Genomic DNA, 22,398 nt, shown 5'->3' with positions numbered 1-22,398 from the left:
GTGGAAATGAGAGACAGTAGTTTTCATTGAACGTTTCCAGGAGGAATTTTATAAACTAAATGGAGGTAATAATTCAGTTTGTTGAATTCGAGAAGTAGTTTGACAGGGATAGCGAGATGAAATAGACCAAAGGTGTTTTAGGGATACAGGGGACATGTGTACGAGTGTATCCATGTAACAGTACTTACCATACTGTTTTTGTAGGTATTACACCAATGCTGATAATAACTTATCAGTTTAACTACTTTTGTTAAATTTAGACTTTCTGTAGCAGTTAGAATGCTTCTGTATGAGCTGTGGTGATACAGTAACATAATTCATTCGTTGATAGACAGCCAGATAGGGAACTTTCTCTCTTTTGACAGACACAATAATAAGCAAAAGTTGGTACAAATATTGGGATAATAGTATGGCTGAGTGCAGTTTTAATGTCAGAGTGGAAATAAAAACAGTGGAACATTACAACCAAACAGTTTCTGTGGCTGAATGTTCATATGTATGTTCCAATGATCGTGAGACAGTTTCTAATGATGCCAATAATTTAAAAATTTGCCATATTTCAGTTCTACTGTTTACAAGGTGTGTTGAAATTAGAATCCTCACAACGATATTCCGTAATATTTAATTAGGTCCTGTGAAGAAACCTAACAGCAGCGATAGAAAACTATTCTCCTAGAACGGCACATCGATGCAATGGAACGCCGGTCGGAGTGGCCGAGCGGTTAAAGGCGCTACAGTCTGGAACCGCACGACCGCTACGGTCGCAGGTTCGAATCCTGCCTCGGGCATGGATGTGTGTGATGTCCTTAGGTTAGTTAGGTTTAAGTAGTTCTAAGTTCTAGGGGACTTATGACCACAGCAGTTGAGTCCCATAGTGCTCAGAGCCATTTGAACCATTTTTGCAATGGAACATCATTAACATTGCGAATATATCTTGTTAGCATTTTCATTATTATACTCATAGACAATTAATAATGTCAAATTATGATTTTTACTGATAAATGGATGAAGCATGTTTTGCTGCAGTATGGCTCAAAGAGTGTTAATTTTGTCAGCTTCATGTCATAATGCATTCAAAACACATTCACGGCTAATCAGTGACAGAGGAATTTATGGACTCCTTCATTGTATTTAAGAATAGCTGTCAAACAACGCCGAAGATGAAAATTAAAAGAAAATATGTCGAACGGTTCCAAGTAGCAAATAATACGAGTATTTTATGAGTGAGCGTTAGCTTCCTTTGATGAACTTTTTACCATCTCATGTTATATTTCTCCCTTTGTGCTCATCATCTCTCATCTCTGCAGGTGATAAAGAGTGCGAGAAAATTAATAAAACAATGAGCAATATTTCACAAAGGATTAAGAGTCGACATTCTGATGTTTCCATCACGTGAACTGAGAGCAGACTCGTTATTCACACTTCGGTGAGCTTAAAATTACGCTGGGCTAAGGGAGTAACAGCGGAAAATATAAAGCTGTAGCTATGCCGTTATTAAACGAGATGCATCAGACTACGTTTGAAAAAATACTCGGTGGAGGGATGTTTTTGTCAAATTCGCGTTACGTCGGCTTGTTTGGCTCTATAGTACCACAAGTGCAGCCTGAGTTCGCGCACATGAAATGTATCCTTACACTGACGTTCCTTTAACTAGAATAAAATCCTTATCTACATCTACATCTACATCCATACTCCGCAAGCCACCTGACGGTGTGTGGCGGAGGGTACCTTCAGTACCTCTATTGGTTCTCCCTTCTATTCCAGTCTAGTATTGTTCGTGGAAAGAAGGATTGTCGATATGCCTCTGTGTGGGCTCTAATCTCTCTGATTTTATCCTCATGGTCTCTTCGCGAGATATACGTAGGAGGGAGCAATATACTGCTTGACTCTTCGGTGAAGGTATGTTCTCGAAACTTTGACAAAAGCCCGTACCGAGCTACTGAGCGTCTCTCTTGCAGAGTCTTCCACTGGAGTTTATCTATCATCTCCGTAACGCTTTCGCGATTACTAAATGATCCTGTAACGAAGCGCGCTGCTCTCCGTTGGATCTTCTCTATGTCTTGCATCAACCCTATCTGGTACGGATCCCACACTGCTGAGCAGTATTCAAGCAGTGGGCGAACAAGCGTACTGTAACCTACTTCCTTTGTTTTCGGATTGCATTTCCTTAGGATTCTTCCAATGAATCTCAGTCTGGCATCTGCTTTACCGACAATCAACATTATATGATCATTCCATTTTAAATCACTCCTAATGCGTACTCCCAGATAATTTATGGTATTAACTGCTTCCAGTTGCTGACCTGCTATTTTGTATCTAAATGATAAAGGATCTATCTTTCTGTGTATTCGCAGCACATTACACTTGTCTACATTGAGATTCAGTTGCCATTCCCTGCACCATGCGTCAATTCGCTGCAGATCCTCCTGCATTTCAGTACAATTTTCCATTGTTACCTCTCGATACACCACAGCATCATCTGCAAAAAGCCTCAGTGAACTTCCGATGTCATCCACCAGGTCATTTATGTATATTGTGAATAGCAACGGTCCTATGACACTCCCCTGCGGCACACCTGAAATTACTCTTACTTCGGAAGACTTCTCTCCATTGAGAATAACATGCTGCGTCCTGTTATCTAGGAACTCCTCAATCCAATCACACAATTGGTCTGATAGTCCATATGCTCTTACTTTGTTCAATAAACGACTGTGGGGAACTGTATCGAACGCCTTGCGGAAGTCAAGAAACACGGCATCTACCTGTGAACCCGTGTCTATGGCCCTCTGAGTCTCGTGGACGAATAGCGCGAGCAGGGTTTCACATGACCGTCTTTTTCGAAACCCATGCTGATTCCTACAGAGTAGATTTCTAGTCTCCAGAAAAGTCATTATACTCGAACACAATACGTGTTCCAAAATTCTACAACTGATCGACGTTAGAGATATAGGTCTATAGTTCTGCACATCTGTTCGACGTCCGTTCTTGAAAACGGGGATGACCTGTGCCCTTTTCCAATCCTTTGGAACGCTACGCTCTTCTAGAGACCTACGGTACACCGCTGCAAGAAGGGGGGCAAGTTCCTTCGCGTACTCTGTGTAAAATTGAACTGGTATCCCATCAGGTCCAGAGGCCTTTCCTCTTTTGAGCAATTTTAATTGTTTCTCTATCCCTCTGTCGTCTATTTCGATATCTACCATTTTGTCATCTGTGCGACAATCTAGAGAAGGAACTACAATGCAATCTTCCTCTGTGAAACAACTTTGGAAAAAGACATTTAGTATTTCGGCCTTTAGTCTGTCATCCTCTGTTTCAGTACCATTTTGGTCACAGAGTGTCTGGACATTTTGTTTTGATCCACCTACCGCTTTGACATAAGACCAAAATTTCTTAGGATTTTCTGCCAAGTCAGTACATAGAACTTTACTTTCGAATTCATTGAACGCCTCTCGCATAGCTCTCTTCACACTACATTTCGCTTCGCGTAATTTTTGTTTGTCTGCAAGGCTTTGGCTATGTTTATGTTTGCTGTGAAGTTCCCTTTGCTTCCGCACCAGTTTCCTAACTCGGTTGTTGAACCAGGGTGGCTCTTTTCCATCTCTTACGATCTTGCTTGGCACATACTCATCTAACGCATATTGTACGATGGTTTTGAACTTTGTCCACTGATCCTCAACACTATCAGTACTTGAGACAAAACTTTTGTGTTGAGCCAACAGGTACTCTGAAATCTGCTTTTTGTCACTTTTTCTAAACAGAAAAATCTTCCTAGCCTTTTTAATATTCCTATTTACGGCTGAAATCATCGATGCCGTAACCGCTTTATGATCGCTGATTCCCTGTTCTGCGTTAACTTTTCAAATAGTTCGGGTCTGTTTGCCACCAGAAGGTCTAATATGTTATCGCCACGAGTCGGTTCTCTGTTTAACTGCTCAAGGTAGTTTTCAGATAAAGCACTTTAAAAAATTTCACTGGATTCTTTGTCCCTGCCACCCGTTATGAACGTCTGAGTCTCCCAGTCTATATCCGGCAAATTAAAATCTCCACCCAGAACTATAACATGGTGGGGAAATCTTCTCGAAATATTTTCCAAATTATCCTTCAGGTGCTCAGCCACAACAGCTGCTGAGCCAGGGGGCCTATAGAGACATCCAATTACCATGTCTGAGCCTGTTTTAACCGCGACCTTCACCCAAATCATTTCACATTTCGGATCTCCGTCAATTTCCTTCGATACTATTGCACTTCTTACCGCTATAAACACGCCTCCCCCTTCACTGTTCAGCCTGTCTCTGCGGTATACATTCCAATCTGAGTTTAGGATTTCGTTACTGTTTACGTCTGGTTTCAGCCAACTTTCTGTCCCTAGTACTATATGGGCGTTGTGATCGTTTATTAATGAGAGCAGTTCTGGGACCTTTCTATAGACGCTCCCGCAGTTTACTATTAGCACATTAATATTGTTATTCCCTGTTGCATTTTGCCTACTCCTATCTTGCCGCGTCTCAGGAGGCGTCTTGTCGGGCCTAGGGAGGGGATTCTCTAACCTAAAAAACCCCCATGTGCACTCCACACGTACTCCGCTACCCTTGTAGCCGCTTCCGCCGTGTAGTGCACGCCTGACCTATTCAGGGGGACCCTACATTTCTCCACCCGATAGCGGAGGTCGAGAAATTTGCACCCCAGATCTCCGCAGAATCGTCTGAGCCTCTGGTTTAAGCCTTCCACTCGGCTCCAAACCAGAGGACCGCGATCGGTTCTGGGAACGATACTACAAATAGTTAGCTCTGATTCCACCCCGCGAGCGAGGCTTTCCGCCTTCACCAATTCCGCCAACCGCCTGTACGAACTGAGGATGACCTCTGAACCCAGACGGCAGGAGTCATTGGTGCCGACATGAGCAACAATTTGCAGTCGGGTGCACCCAGTGCTCTCTATCGCCGCCGGTAGGGCCTCCTCCACATCTCGGATGAGACCCCCCGGCAAGCAGACTGAGTGAACACTGGCCTTCTTCCCCGACCTTCTCGCTATTTCCCTAAGGGGCTCCATCACCCGCCTAACGTTGGAGCTCCCAATAACTAATAAACCCCTCCCCCCGTGTGCCTGCTCGGACCTTGCTGAAGGAGCAGCCACATGTCCCCTCACAGGCAGAGCGGGCGATGCCACACGGCCAGCCTCCACATTGACCTTCCGCCTCGTGCGCCGCGAACGCCGCTGAACCCGCCACTCCCCTTGGGGAGAGGGTGGCCCAACCGCGCCCGGTACCCGCGAAGATGTCTCGACAGCAGGGACAGTGGGTGAAGCATGTAACACCTGGGGTGTACCTTGCGACGCACCAGACTCCCCACTGCCGCTACACTCCGAGGCAGCAGCCTGAAGACGGCTGACCGCGGCCATCAACACGCTCAGCTGTTCGCGAACAGTGGCCAGCTCCTCCTGCGTCCGTACACAGCAGTCACACATCCTATCCATCCTAAGGAAACAATTTACTGAAGAGAGTTAATCAACCTTTAACTAGACTGCTAATTCACTAAAGGCGGCTGCTTATTCACTGAACAGTGGTTGCTAGCCACTTCTTGTAGAAAACAATGAAAATAGCACTACCTGTCTCTGGACTGTATTGAAAACAAACACTAGCACTACTGGCACTATGGTTGACTACAGGGACTCTCTCTGACTGTATTCAAAACAAACACGAAATCTATGGAACACTATTAAGAGCACTCGAAAAATAAAGCTTCCTAAAAGCAAATACACACGGAAGAAGAAGTGACAAGTAAGAAAAATACAGTTAATACTTAAATTAAGGTAGCTCGCTGCACAGCAGACGTAAAGCAGGCGGTAGTTACGACGACACTGACACTGACTATGGCTGACTAAAGGGATTCTCTCTGCCTGTATTCAAAACAAACACGAAATCTATGGAACACTATTAAGAGCACTCGAAAATTAAAGCTTCCTAAAAGCAAATACACACGGAAGAAGAAGTGACAAGTAAGAAAAATACAGTTAATATTTAAATTAATGTAGCTCGCTGCACAGCAGACGTGAAGCAGACGGCACTGTAAAATCCTTATGAATATCATGTAGGGATCATTTATCAATAGGAAACTATGTACTTTATGCGCACACTAGCCATTAGGTTAAAACAAGCTCTTCGAGCCAAATCATTATAATAATAATGTTTTCTATAGACCTGCGTGACTGGTTTGTAGCAGAGTTTTTACGTCATCTTTGTTCTATAAGGTTTACAGGATTGTGTCTAATATCACGAATCGCAGATCAATATATGGGGTTAGGAATACAATCTGTGAATTTGAGAAGAGTAGCCGAACGTGTTACTGAATGGTTGAATGCATGACGGATTTTTGAGGATTAAAAGGTCAGATCTCGTGACATGCGTCATGCAAAAATTGCATTCTATGACGGAGGCATAGCTAAGGTTCTAAATTTGGTGTCTGTATTCAAATATAGACGATCTAAAATTCCTGTTGGTGAAGGATAGAGACGGATGTAAAGAGAGAAAAGGGATAACTAAAACACATCACCGATAAAAGATTTGTAGCGGTAAAAAGCACGCACAATAGTTTCGTTTACTGCTCGACTCAGCGACTGTAGTGGAAGGAGAAACTTAGTAAGTTTAAATACGTTAATGATCAAGACAACAGAATGAAAGGTGTATGGCATTTGGTACGTGTAATTTTCTTCCTGATTTTGTTATACTAGTTAAATACCCAAAGAAGATTTCCGAGCAAAGTTAGGCATCATAATGTTATCTTCACCAGCGTTTGGAGACCAATCCTGATTGACCACTATCATGATACATAAGAAACAAAGGGTTCAATCATACTCTTTCCCGATGCACCCGCTACTGTTCCGTTCACTGTTTGAATGGAGTCGCGTATTAATGCATGCAGGTTACCAAAACGCTGCAGTCCAGGAACTATAAGATTCCCTACTACATGATGAACTCAATAAACCAGTACGTCCTATAGCAAGGACCAGACCTCATTACTGTACAGCAGCTAGGCATACAAACTTACTTGACTGCAATAAGATTTATGTTAGTCAGTTAGGTTGACGTATAGCGTCCACATTGTCTGAACATTACCATAAAGGGGCTGCAGAACTCTGGTCACACATTTACTAAGTATGTGCTTGAGTGAAAATCGCAGTTACCAGCCGCAATCCACTGCCGTCGACTTTGCAAGAAAAAGGCGAGAACGTGATCATCTGGATTGCGGATTAATAAAAATCTGGCACAGTGTTTTTATTGCTAGCTGAGTTCCTAGCGTTGCCTGGGTCTGTATTTATTTCAGTCTTCCGTTAGTCCATAAATTCCTTCTCCCCTCTCTCTTTCAGTCTGCTCCTTCAACGCACACCCCTCTTAGTCCATCTCAACCTCCCACATCTCTCTGTCCGTCTTCTCTTGTTCCCTTTCTCTATCCATTTCTTTCCCCCTCTTTCTGCTCTCATTCTGCTCCTTGTTTTTCATTTCCCCTCCCCGCTCACTGTTCATGTCCTCTTTGTCTGTCATTTGCCTCCTCTCCCTTCTATCTGTCCATAGCCCCCTCTGTACATCGGCTACGGTCACAGGTTCGAATCTTGCCTCGAGCATGGTTGTGTGTGATGTCTTTAGGTTAGTTAGGTTTAAGTACAGGGCTATTACAAATGACTGAAGCGATTTCATAAATTCACTGTAGCTCCATTCATTGACATATGGTCACGACACACTACAGATACGTAGAAAACCTCATAAAGTTTTGTTCGGCTGAAGCCGCACTTCAGGTTTCTGCCGTCAGAGCACTCGAGAGCGCAGTGAGACAAAATGGTGACAGGAGCCGGGAAAGCGTATGTCGTGCTTGAAATGCACTCACATCAGTCAGTCATAACAGTGCAATGACACTTCAGGACGAAGTTCAACAAAGATCCACCAACTGCTAACTCCATTCGACGATGGTATGCGCAGTTTAAAGCTTCTGGATGCCTCTGTAAGGGGAAATCAACGGGTCGGCCTGCAGTGAGCGAAGAAACGGTTGAACGCGTGCGGGCAAGTTTCACGCATAGCCCGCGGAAAATTGGCTCATGCCAGAACTGGAGACCGACAGCGCCGACTTCATCTTTCAACAGGATGGTGCTCCACCGCACTTCCATCATGATGTTCGGCATTTCTTAAACAGGAGATTGGGAAACCGATGGATCGGTCGTGGTGGAGATCATTATCAGCAATTCATGTCATGGCCTCCACGCTCTCCAGACTTAACCCAATGCGATTTCTTTCTGTGGGGTTATGTGAAAGATTCAGTGTTTAAACCTCCTCTACCAAGAAACGTGCCAGAACTGCGAGCTCGCATCAACGATGCTTTCGAACTCATTGATGGGGACATGCTGCGCCGAGTTTGGGAGGAACTTGATTATCAGCTTGATGTCTGCCGAGTCACTAAAGGGGCACATATCGAACATTTGTGAATGCCTAAAAAAATTTTTTGAGTTTTTGTATGTGTGTGCAAAGCATTGTGAAAATATCTCAAATAATAAAGTTATTATAGAGCTGTGAAATCGCTTCAATCATTTGTAATAACCCTGTAGACGTTCTTGGGGACTGATGACCTCAGATGGTAAGTCCCATAGTGCTCAGAGCCATTTGAACCATTTGGTTCTTCCCCACTATCCCACAGCGTTGATTTCCAGACAGTAGGTGATTTATGTGCCAAGTTTGGTTGAGTAAATAATCAAACTGACTGTCAGCGAAGGAAAAAAAAAACAATCCGTTGGGACTAACAGATGAGATGGAATGAAGAAAACAGAAATATAAATATATTTGGAAAGCATAAAGAGAACACTTTGTAACACAGATACTGGTTCTCTCTTGGACAGAAAGAAAATCTTGATGTGTCGACCGGAAAGCTGTACCTATTATAAGAAATGAAACTTCAGTCTAGTCTTGAATCAGGAGTTGAACTGGATAGGAAGCATGTTACAGGTTACTTTTTCCAGGCCGTATGACTCAAGTGGAGGAGGTGATGACTTAGGTGTAGGCTTATGCAAAATATAGCATATATGTGGGACGTATCCTGTCTGGTACTGCAGTTATGGAGAAATGGTAATATGTGAAGACGGATATTGACGACACAGGTGACCAAGAAATCGGGGAGTAAAGAAAGAACTGACATGATCAAACGACGAATGATGCTCACATACGTTGCGCAAGCAGACAAGTGTGTGGTCAATAGCATGTAAAAACATAGATCATGCAATTCTGGTAGGGGTGACTTTAACCTGCCGTGTATAGACTGGAATGTCTACGGATTTATTCCGGGGCGTACAGACAGACAGTCATGCAAAATGCCTTTGAACACCTTTTCTGAAAATTGTCTTGAGCTGCCAGTTGAGCAGCGCGCACGCAATGGAAGTATCTTATTACTTGTACCTATAGATACGCCGGACCTTATCTTCAATGTCAGTAGAGAAACGGGGATTAGCGATCACGATATCGTTATAGCAACTATGATAACGAAAGGTAATAAAAACTCAAGAGCGCTGGGGGAGTGTTTCTGCTGGATAGAGCAGATAAGCAGTAATTAACATCTAACTTAGACAGTGAATTGGCATCGCTTAGTTCCAGTAAGATGGATGTAGAGCAATTACGGACAACGTTTAAGCAGTGTGCAAATAGTAGTTTTACTTAGGTAAGTAAATAAGGGATGGAAAAGATCGAGCATGGTTTAATAACGAAATTGGGCGGATGCTGAAGCAGTAGAGACAATTGCACTGTTGTATCAAAGGGGAACGCATAAAGGACGACAAGCGAAGGTTAGTAGAGATTCGTGCATCTGCGAAAAGAGCTACGCTCGAAGCATGCAACTACCACATTCACAGCTTAGCAAAAGATCTGGTAGAGATTCCAAGAAAATTCTGGTCGTATGTAAAGTCGCTAAACGAGTCTAAAGCTTCCACCCAGTCCCTTGTCGACAGATTGGTGTGGCAGTTGAAGATGACGAAACGAAATATGTAGTGTTAAATTTTACGTTCAATAAATCGTTCACATAGGAGAATCGTACGAATTTACCACCATTTGATCATCGGACATCGTGTGGACGACACAGTAATAAGCAAACCTGGCGTAGAGAAACAACTGAAAGATTTGAAAGTAAATAAATCACCAGGTCCTGACGCTATTTTACACAGAATACTCTACGGCATTGGCCCCTTGTCTAGCTTGCATTTATCGCGAATCTGGCCCAGTGCAAAGTTCCAAGCGTTTGGAAGGAAAGGTAAAAGAACAGAACCGAGAAAGTACAGACCAATACCCCTAACGTTTGTTTGCTGCAGAACCCCTTGAACATAATCTCAGTTCGAGCATAATAAATTTTCTTATGCTTATGTGCACGAATCAGCGTGGTTTAGAAAGCAACGCTCGTGCGAAACATAGCTCGTTCTCTTCTCACGTGATATACTGAAAACTATGGATGTACGCCTACAGGCAGATTCCTTATTTCTACATTTCCGGAAAGCATTTGACACTGTGGCCCATTGCCGGATGTTAACGAAGGTGGCTCCAAGACTTCTTAAATAATATAAACCAGTACGTTGCCCTCAACGGCGATTGTTCATCAGAGACAAGGGCATCGTCAGGAGTGCCCCAGGGAAATGTAGGACCACTGTTGATCTCCATATACGTAAATGATTGGGCTGACAGGATGGGCAGCCGTCTGCGGCTGTTAGCTGATGATGTCGTGGTGTACGGTAAGTTTGCGCAGTTGAGTGACTGTAGGAAGATACGACTTAGACAGAATTTCCAGTTGATGTGGTGAATAGCAACTAGCCCGAAATGAAAAAAAAAGTATAAGAGGATGAGTAGGAACATCAAACCTGTAATGTTCAGATACATAGTTACCGGAGTCCCGCTTCGCACAGTCGTTTAAATATATGGGCATAATGTTGCAGAGTGATATTAGGTGGAACAAGCATGTGAGAACTGTAGTAGCGAAGGCGAATGGACGACTCCAGTTTATTGGGAGAAATTCAGAAAAGAGTGGTTCACCTGTAAAGGAGATCTCATATAGGACGCTGGTGCGACCTGTTCTTGAGCACTGGTCGAGTGTTATAGATACGTACCAGGTTGGATTGGAAGAAGACGTCGAAGCAATTCAGAGGCGAGCTGCTAGATTTGTTACCGGGAGCTCTGTTACGGATATGCTTCAGGAACTCAAAGGGGAAGCCCTGGAGGGGTGGCGGCGTTCTTTTCGGGAAACACTACTGAGAAAATGTACAGATCCGGCATTTGAAGCTGACTGCGGAACGATTCTGCTGCCGCTAACATTCACTACTGGCCATTAAAATTGCTAAACCACGAAGATGACTTGCTAAAGACGCGAAATTTAACCGACAGGAAGAAGACTCTGTGATATGCAACTGATTAGCTTTTCAGAGCATTCACAAAAGGTTAGCGCCGGTGGCGACACCTACACTGCTGACATGAGGAAAGTTTCCAACCGATTTCTCATACTCAAGCAGCAGTTGACTGGCGTTGCCTGGTGAAACGTAGTTGTGATGCCTCGTGTAAGGAAGAGAAATGCGTACCATCACGTTTCCGACTTTGATAAAGGTCGGATTGTAACCTATCGCGATTGCGGTTTATCGTATCGCGACATTGCTGCTCGCGTTGGTGGCGATCCAATGAGTGTAAGCAGAATATGGAATCGGTGGGTTCAGGAGGATAATACGGAACGCCGTGCTGTATCCCAACGGCCTCGTATCACTATCAGTCGAGATGGCAGGCATCTTATCCGCATGGCTGTAACGGATAGTGCAACCACGTCTCGATCCCTGAGTCAACAGATTGGGGCCTTTCTCGATACAGAAAATGTTGGACTGCTGCCCTGGCCAACACTTTCTCCGTATCTCTCACCAATTGAAAACATCTGGTCAATGGTGGCTGAGCAACTGTCTTCTCACAATACGTCAGTCACTACTCTTGATGAACTGTCGTACTGTGTTGCTCAATGAGCAGCTGTACCTGTACACGCCATCCAAGCTCTGTTTGACTCAATGCCCAGGGGTATCAAGGCCGTTATTACGGCCAGAGGTGGTTCTTCTGGGTACTGATTTCTCAGGATCTATGCACTCAAGTTGCGTGAAAATGTAATCACATGTCTGTTCTAGTATAATATATTTGTCCGATCAATACCCGTTTATTATCTGCATTTCTTCTTGGTGTTGCAATTTTAATTGCCAGTAGTGTACATTGCGTGTAAGGACCACGAAGATAAGATACGAGGAATTATGGCTAATACGGAGGCATACACACAGCCCTTTCTTCTTCGGTCTATTAGCGAGTGGAACAGGGAAAGAAATTACAAGTTGTGGTATAGGTTGCCCTCCCCCACTCACCGTAAGGTGATGTAGTTATATATATGGAAAAACTGAATGCCATTATCCGTAGAATACCACATACATACGAATATAGTAAGCTATACGTTTATGGATATCGTGGTACAACCCCACCGTGACACTATTACAAGAGCAATCTAAAAGTTTCCGTCGAAGACCGTACGATTCTGAATCTGTAAGCCAGTCAGCCAAAATCGCCGTGAGCACTAAGCCGATCATCCCACAAGTTCACCAGTTTGAAGATATCCGTTTGGCCAAACACCGTGTCCTGCTGGATGAAGAAGTTCATAAGTGCCTGCTGCACATCCTCGTTCGACAATAATCGTCGACCCATCAAAGGCTTCTTTAAGGGACCGAAGACGTGATAAACGCATGGGGATAGATTCAATCCAGAAAGTTTGATGACTTCAGTAATAATAATTTAAAAGGATAGAGAGAGAGAGAGAGAGATTAGGATTTCAGGACGGGTGCTCCAGTTGACGAATCGTGACTGTCGTGTAACTTGGTTCGGCATTCTACAATGGAGGTTTTCGACAGACACGCTGCCCCAGAGACGTCAGCTTTCTCCGATGCATGTGGCCCGGCGTCTGTCCATCGGCAGCCAAGAAAAGAACAACATCATGTCGATCTTCTTTGAATAGATTTGGTATTAATCTCGCGATAGTTCACTTTCCTCATTTGTCGCACGTACATAGGGAAGACACGAATACTACACAAATCATTTGCCTATATATAGAGATGGTATCTGTTCTTCCAGACATGTCCGAAAGCACAGCTAACATCGGTGACCATGCAGCTCTCGAGAATGAAATGATAATTAAATCAATACCGAAAGCTGTCAACAGGCGTTGATATACATTAACAGGGACAGTTGAAAATGTGTGCCCCGATCGGGACCTGAACCCGGGATCTCCTGCTTACATAGGAGACACTCTATCCATCTTAGCCACCGACGGCACAGAGGATAGTGCGACTGCAGGTATTTATCCCTTGTACGCTCCCTGTGAGACCCAAATTCCGAACTTTTAATGTCCACACACTACAATCGTAGTGCCCTTGCCCACTGCACTCATTACTCGTGGCAGACAATCTTACTGAGTCCCGTAAGAGTTCGTGCAATGCGTGTTCTTCCTAACAGAAGAAGAACCTCACGGTCAGTTAGCCTTAACTATATGGAGATGGTATCTGGCCAACCGGCCACTGACCTCCTTCTTCTGTGCAGATTCACATTAATTGCCCGAACTCCTACGGGACTCGGTAAGATTGTCTGCCACGAGTAATTAGTGAAGTGGACAGGGGCACTACGAATGTAGTATGTGACATTAAGCTGGCAATGTGGGTCTCACGGGGAGAGTGCAAGGGATAAATATCGGCAGTCGTACAATCCTCTATGCCCTCGGTGGCTCAGATCGATAGAGCATCTGCCATGTAAGCAGGAGATCGCGGGTTCGAATCCCGGTCGTGGCACACATTTTCAACTGTCCCCGATAATGCATATCAACGCGTGTCGACAGCTTAAAGTATTGATATAATAATCATTTCACTGGTGTGTATGTCGGTGCTTACAGACTCACAAGTAAATGCGTTTGTCAAATGTATGAATAGGTGCACGCCGGCAGCCTCCATTCAGTTTTGTAATGTACTTCTTTGGCACAGATATGCAATCAAAGAAAAGTAATTTTTCCAACAAAAATATCTTCTTCTGTCAGGAGCCAGTTACATAGTTGTTCTGGCGTATGCTGTCGCCAGCACACCGGTATGCAAAGATGTAGCAAGAAGATCGATAGTAGGCACGGGATCAAGCACGCCTATCAGGAGAGAGGCCAAAGACAGACTCGCAAGCTACAACCCGCCAACGCCCTCTCGACGGCAAGTATTTAGATCGCCGCCGCTGACTAGAGGTCTCAGGCTCAGTCACGGACTCAGTCTCAGTTCAGTCATTAGCTCAGTCACTATTCTAGTTGGCATCTGTCAGTACATTGTGACAAGATTAGAGTACATAGCACGACATGTACGTTACCAGCAGTGGGAATTACGTTGACTATTACAGAAGATCTTGTACCATTACACATGGAATCTGCACTACTGGCCATTAAAATTGCTACTCCCAGAAGAAATGCAGATGGTAAAAGGGTATTCATTGCACAAATACATTATACTAGAACTGACATGTAATTACATTTTCACGAAATTTGGGTACATAGATCCTGAGAAATCAGTGCCCAGAACAACCACCTCTGGCCGTAATAACGCCCTTGATACGCTTGGGCATTGTGTCAAACAGAGCTTGGATGGCGTGTACAGCTACAGCTGCCCATGCAGCTTCAACACGATACCACAGTTCATCAATAATAGTGACTGACGTATTGTGACGAGCCAGTTGCTCGGCAACCATTGACCAGACGTTTCCAGTTGGTGAGAGATCTTGAGATTGTGCTGGCCAGGGCAGCAGTCGAACATTTTCTATATCCAGAAAGACCCTATAGGACCTGCAACATGCGGTCGTGCATTATCCTCCTGAAATGTAGGGTTCTGCAGGGACAGAATGAAGGGTAGAGCCACGGGTCGTAACACATCTGAAATGTAACGTCCACTGTTCTAAGTGCTGTCAATGCGAACAAGAGGTGACCGAGACGTGTAATCAATCAATGGCACCCCATACCATCACGTCTGGTGATATGCCAGTATGGCAATGACGAATACACACTTCCAATGAGCGTTCATTGCGATGTTGCCAAACACGGATGTGACGATCATGATGCTGTAAACAGAACCTGGATTCATCCGAAAAAATGACGTTTTGCCATTCGTGCACCCAGGTTCGTCGATGAGTACACCGTCGCAGGCGCTCCCGTCAGTGATGCAGCGTCAAAGGTAACCGCAGCCATGGTATCCGAGCTGATAGTCCATGCTGCTGCAAACGTCGTTGAACTGTTCGTGCACATGGTTACTGTCTTGAAAACGTCCCCATCTGTTGACTCAGGGATCGAGACGTGGCTGCACGATTCGTTACTGCCATGCGGATATGATGCCTGTCATTTCGACTGCTAGTGTTACGAGGCCTTTGGGATCCAGCACGGCGTTCCGATTACCATCCTGAACCCACCGATTCCATATTCTGCTAACAGTCATTGGATCTCCACCAACGATTTCATATTCTGCTAACAGTCATTGGATCTCCACCAACGGGAACAGCCATGTCGCGATACGATAAACCGCAATCGCAATAGGCTATGGTGTAATAGTTGTAATGGCCAGTAGTGTAAGTTAAGTAGCATCTATCTGTTCAAGTATTAAAAAACCCTGTTAATACATGTGTGCAGTTGTGTCGCAGAAAGAGGTTATCGGCCTTCAAACAGCACTCTTTCTCTTGATTCCTATGGCACAAGACTCTGCAGTGTCGACGAGGACACAACAGCGGCAACGATAATACAACAATACGGACTTAAGAAAGTAAGTTAGACACATCATCCCGCACTATGACCATTTCGCAGGTGCATTGTCAGAAGCAAATTAGAAACTACTTTTTCTGAATTTCCTGAAGACAGAATTCTGCTGTGGTATGGATCACAGTGTCCCACTACAATGGCGCGGCTACTGGGAACGTAATCCGAAGTTGAAGAACGCAGAACAGTTTAGTTTCCTCAGGGCAAAAATCTAAAATACATTCAGGCTAACCATGAAATGCTGTTGATATGTGGACCAAAGACAAGATCGCGTCCGACCTTAGCAGCCAATTATTTGACCAAGGTAGCACCGATGTAGCGGATCCAGGTAGGGAAGTCCAATTCTTGCACCATGAGATTTCCATCTTCTCTGGAAGCTGAAGTAGCACCTGGGGCGAAACACATTTTCTACATCTACATCTACATCTATACTCCGCGAGCCACCTTACGGTGTGTGGCGGAGGGTATTTATTGTACCACTATCTGATCCCCCCTTCCCTGTTCCATTCACGAATTGTGCGTGGGAAGAACGACTGCTTGTAAGTCTCCGTATTTGCTCTAATTTCTCGGATCTTTTCGTTGTGATCATTACGCGATATATATGTGGGCGGTAGTAATATGTTGCCCATCTCTTCCCGGAATGTGCTCTCTCGTAATTTCGATAATAAACCTCTCCGTATTGCGTAACGCCTTTCTTGAAGTGTCCGCCACTGGAGCTTGTTCAGCATCTCCGTAACGCTCTCGCGCTGACTAAATGTCCCCATGACGAATCGCGCTGCTTTTCGCTGGATCATGTCTATCTCTTCTATTAATCCAACCTGGTAAGGGTCCCATACTGATGAGCAATACTCAAGAATCGGACGAACAAGCGTTTTGTAAGCTACTTCTTTCGTCGATGAGTCACATTTTCTTAGAATTCTTCCTATGAATCTCAACCTGGCGCCTGCTTTTCCCACTATTTGTTTTATGTGATCATTCCACTTCAGATCGCTCCGGATAGTAACTCCTAAGTATTTTACGGTCGTTACCGCTTCCAATGATTTACCACCTATGGCATAATCGTACTGGAATGGATTTCTGCCCCTATGTATGCGCATTATATTACATTTATCTACGTTTAGGGAAAGCTGCCAGCTGTCGCACCATGCATTAATCCTCTGCAGGTCTTCCTGGAGTACGTACGAGTCTTCTGATGTTGCTACTTTCTTGTAGACAACCGTGTCATCTGCAAATAGCCTCACGGAGCTACCGATGTTGTCAACTAAGTCATTTATGTATATTGTAAACAATAAAGGTCCTATCACGCTTCCTTGCGGTACTCCCGAAATTACCTCTACATCTGCAGATTTTGAACCGTTAAGAATGACATGTTGTGTTCTTTCTTCTAGGAAATCCTGAATCCAATCACAAACCTGGTCCGATATTCCGTAAGCTCGTATTTTTTTCACTAAAAGTAAGTGCGGAACCGTATCAAATGCCTTCCTGAAGTCCAGGAATACGGCATCAATCTGCTCACCAGTGTCTACGGCACTGTCAATTTCTTGGGCAAATAGGGCGAGCTGAGTTTCACATGATCTCTGTTTGCGGAATCCATGTTGGTTATGATGAAGGAAATTTGTATTATCTAAGAACGTCATAATACGAGAACACAAAACATGTTCCATTATTCTACAACAGATTGACGTAAGCGAAATAGGCCTATAATTATTCGCATCTGATTTATGACCTTTCTTGAAAATGGGAACGACCTGCGCTTTCTTCCAGTCGCTAGGTACTTTACGTTCTTCCAGCGATCTACGATAAATTGCTGATAGAAAGGGGGCAAGTTCTTTAGCATAATCACTGTAGAATCTTAAGGGTATCTCGTCTGGTCCGGATGCTTTTCCGCTACTAAGTGATAGCAGTTGTTTTTCAATTCCGATATCGTTTATTTCAATATTTTCCATTTTGGCGTCCGTGCGACGGCTGAAGTCAGGGACCGTGTTACGATTTTCCGCAGTGAAACAGTTTCGGAACACTGAATTCAGTATTTCTGCCTTTCTTCGGTCGTCCTCTGTTTCGGTGCCATCGTGGTCAACGAGTGACTGAATAGGGGATTTAGATCCGCTTACCGATTTTACATATGACCAAAACTTTTTAGGGTTCTTGTTTAGATTGTTTGCCAATGTTTTATGTTCGAATTCGTTGAATGCTTCTCTCATTGCTCTCTTTACGCTCTTTTTCGCTTCGTTCAGCTTTTCCTTATCAGCTATGATTCAACTACTCTTAAACCTATGATAAAGCTTTCTTTGTTTCCGTAGTAACTTTCGTACATGATTGTTATACCACGGTGGATCTTTCCCCTCGCTTTGGACCTTAGTCGGTACGAACTTATCTAAGGCGTACTGGACGATGTTTCTGAATTTTTTCTATTTTTCTTCCACATCCTCTTCCTCAGAAATGAACGTTTGATGGTGGTCACTCAGATATTCTGCGATTTGTGCCCTATCACTCTTGTTAAGCAAATATATTTTCCTTCCTTTCTTGGCATTTCTTATTACACTTGTAGTCATTGATGCAACCACTGACTTATGATCACTGATACCCTCTTCTACATTCACGGAGTCGAAAAGTTCCGGTCTATTTGTTGCTATGAGGTCTAAAACGTTAGCTTCACGAGTTGGTTCTCTAACTATCTGCTCGAAGTAATTCTCGGACAAGGTAGTCAGGATAATGTCACAAGAGTCTCTGTCCCTGGCTCCAGTTCTGATTGTGTGACTATCCCATTCTATACCTGGTAGATTGAAGTCTCCCCCTATTACAATAGTATGATCAAGAAACTTCTTCACGACGTTCTGCAGGTTCTCTCTGAGGCGCTCAACTACTACGGTTGCTGATGCAGGTGGTCTATAGAAGCATCCGACTATCATATCTGACCCACCTTTGATACTTAGCTTAACCCAGATTATTTCACATTCGCATTCGCTAATAACTTCACTGGATATTATTGAATTCTTTACCGCTATAAATACTCCTCCACCATTGGCGTTTATCCTATCCTTGCGGTATATATTCCATTCTGTGTCTAGGATTTCGTTACTGTTCACTTCCGGTTTTAACCAACTTTCCGTTCCTAATACTATATGCGCACTATTTCCTTCAATAAGAGATACTAATTCAGGAACCTTGTCCTGGATACTCCTGCAGTTTACCAATATTACGTTAACTTTTCCTGTTTTTGGTCTCTGAGGACGGACGTTCTTTATCAACGATGATAATGTCCTCTCTGGTAAGCCGTCAGGTATTTTATCGTTTCGCCCAAGGGGGGGTCCCTCTAACCTAAAAAACCCCCGTGTGCACGCCACACGTACTCTGCTACCCTAGTAGCTGCTTCCGGTGTGTAGTGCAATGAGGATGTTCACCCAGCAGTTCTCGACTGGCTCCGTGTCCAAGGATCGGATTTCGGTAGTCGAGTAACAGAACGACTGACAGAGCATTCCGGCCGTTGTTTGTAGAGAGCTGATTACCACGTTGACAAATAGTGTCGCGTATCTGTGTCACTTTGACGCGTATTGCGACATTCAAGTAACGCTACTTGTCCTGCCATAACAATGTGTATCATACTTCCTGAAGTCCTTGCGTAACTTTGTACGGAATGTAACCGCGCTAATGTGTCGACGTGCTAAAACCGAAACGAACTAATAAACATGCAGTTTGTGGTTTACTTGACACTCTTTCTGCAAGACCTGGTAAGACTGTGAAGGACGTTCTCAGAGGCCAGAAACGTAGCGAAACATACCACAATGGAACTTAATGCTTTGCAGAATAATTCAAAAGCCAAGATCGCTTAAATACTGTTTACTGGATAACCGGTTTCAACACACTAAATATGCCATCATAGGATCTCAATGTAGATAAAAATTTATAAACCATTTTGATATAACGATACATGAGGCAGACCATCTGATATAAAATCAATATATCACCTTTAGTGAGTTGAAACCGGTTATCCAGTAAACAGTATTTAAGCGATCTTGGCTTTTGAATTATTCTACAACAGTGTGATAGCCCCACTACGTACTATTTGTTCACTGCAAAATTAACGCTTTGCTGTGAAGAGTAAATGTGTCACTAAAATATAAAGAAACTTCCTACATCGGTGCTTGAGACAGGCAAGAAAAAGCCACTGGTAATGCTAAGGAGGTATAAATGTTGCTACTGAAAGTAAGAAAGTTCTTTCTGATTCGAGGAAAGACTATGCGTTAGACGCAGTTCTAAATGCGGATCTACATTGTTGCCTATGATGTATTGGTGTCTATAATACGGTGCATACGGAAAAGAGCTACAAATACGAGGACTATTCCGAAAGTAAGGTCCTATCGGTCGCGAAATGAAAACAACTGCGAGAAGCAAAAATGTTTTATTTGCTACACTTACCTACACCTTCCAGCTACTTCTGTACATAGTCGCCGCTCCGACTTGAACAGTTATCCTAGCGTTGTACCACCTTTCCAGTACCCTCGGCATAGAAGGCAGCCACCTGTCCTTTCTGCGAATTCTCTACGCTTGTCTGCAGCTCGTTGACTGTGCCAAAAAGTTGTCTTCAAAGCCAGCGGTTCATGTAAGCAGAGCTGAAACTCATGGGAATCCAGTTACGGTCTTTATTGTGGATGATCAAACACTTCCTATCGAAAACTCTGCAGGAGCATCTTCGTTGCCCTTCAGAGTGCGGCCGAGTATTGTTAAGAAGAAGGAACCGCAGGAGAGTCATGTTATGTGGCCTGCATGACAGTAGGCGAAATCTCTCACTCGGCCCTCATTCTTTGGAGGAGACACTGTTTAGCTAGACATCTTCATGTGATCGCTGTGCGCTCAGAATTGAAAAGAGCGATGTCACGCGAACGACAGGCATGCTAGAGACACTGCTCAACACATCTGTGCAAAGCCGTATTGGATTTTAATTGTGGTTTCCATTTCGCACCCGATCGGACTTCACTTTCCGAACGAAATACCTCTCAGTGCTATTTCTTTGAGATACTTCGAGTTACGTTTGGTTTCCATGAAATTAGGCTTTCCTATTGTCTTATAGAAAACTGCCAAATATGTTTCTTCCTCTATTTTTGAAGGTATAACTCAGGTCATTTTTTAGCTTAAGTTGAGAATAAATTTAACAGCTGTTTGCTGTGGTGACTTTGTAGGCATTGTGATGTAATTCTCTGACGCGGTGTGACGCTGTAGAAATGGCTTTGCACTGCAGTTGTAACCGATGTACGCCACGGTCCCTATTCCAAGCTGCGCTAATTAACGTGCTGGACCTCCGTTCCCGTACTGAATGGTGAGTGCCCTCTTGCACAGTGCATGTGGCATAAATGAAACAGCTGCCATATTTTATTCAGCAGGCTGATTGATTGCTTGTGTAGAGTAGCGCCTATGGCCATTTCTCTCGGGATCTAACAACAGAAATAAACAGACGCCGGTTTTTTTGTCCCCCTCTCAGTGTTGCGGAATATCTACTTCACGTGCTAAAACGATGCATCTCCATTTAATTCATCAGCTTCTTTCACGACTACAGTTTCCGGTCGTTTTCTTAAATAACAGTTATCTTGGCGGTTTATGTAGAACTGTAGGGTCACGCTGTTCTTTTTGGTAAAGCTGTACGCCGGGTTGATTTATATCACTGTGAGATCATACGTCGAGACCTCATAGAATTCACATCCACTGTAGTGAAGTCTACGGAGCGAGGCTGTGCAGTGCTTAGCACACTGCACTCTCATTATGGAGGATGACGCTTCAAACACGCGTCCGGCCATCCAGATTTAGGTTTTCCGTGGTTTTCCTATAACGTACCACGCAAATGACGGGATGGTTTCTTTGAATTGGCACGGTCGACTTACTTTCCCATCCTTGACACAATCCGTGCTTGTACTCAGTTTCTCATGACCTCTATGTCGACAGGATGTTAAATCCCATCTTCTTTTCTTCCTTCCTTCCTTCCTTGTAGTGAAATCTGTCTGTCATTTCTCTGAGAGTGTGATGTAATCTGATAATAATGGATACTATGTAAATAGGTTCCGAAGTGTCCTTGATGCTCCAATTCGATATACATTTAGGAAATGTTTAGGTTGTGCTTGTGAAACAGCATTTTATTAAGTGTTTTCGCTGTGATGTAGCTTGATGTTCTATTACTGGGCAATTTCTTTGTATTTATTACGCTACTGCTATTTCACATCCAATGGAAACCTGGTAAATATACGTCTAAAGTGCTGATTAGTCCAGTACACGTTGTTTTGACGACGTGGTGTCCTTATTTTTCAGAACTGGTTACAACAGCTTTCTTACAGAAAAACCATTTCGGCCTATTTAAATTGACAGTCCCCAATTTTATGCAATACTTCAAACGTTAAAATCGTGACGAAATCAGTGAAAGCGGTGAGGATGGTTTTATTTAAGAAAAACAATTAGAATTTATCTCGTATCCGTCGTGACAGGACAGTTCAGTAATAATTATCCATACATTTGGTTTATGACGTCGTGGTAAAGTTCAGTCACAGCGAGAGAGATACTTCGTGAAAAGCAAAAG

At 43.8% G+C, this 22,398-nt stretch overlaps 1 protein-coding gene across 1 annotated transcript in view; it reads right to left on the bottom strand.

Annotated features, from left to right (window-relative positions):
• The window catches only part of LOC126188387 (hemicentin-2-like), a 724,732-nt gene that overhangs the window by 563,405 nt on the left and 138,929 nt on the right, over nt 1-22,398 (bottom strand). The window lies entirely within an intron of this gene.

The sequence above is a fragment of the Schistocerca cancellata genome, chromosome 5, assembly GCF_023864275.1.
Source record: "Schistocerca cancellata isolate TAMUIC-IGC-003103 chromosome 5, iqSchCanc2.1, whole genome shotgun sequence".
Taxonomy (NCBI): Eukaryota; Metazoa; Arthropoda; class Insecta; order Orthoptera; family Acrididae; genus Schistocerca; species Schistocerca cancellata.
This window is presented reverse-complemented; position numbering and strand designations above follow the sequence as displayed.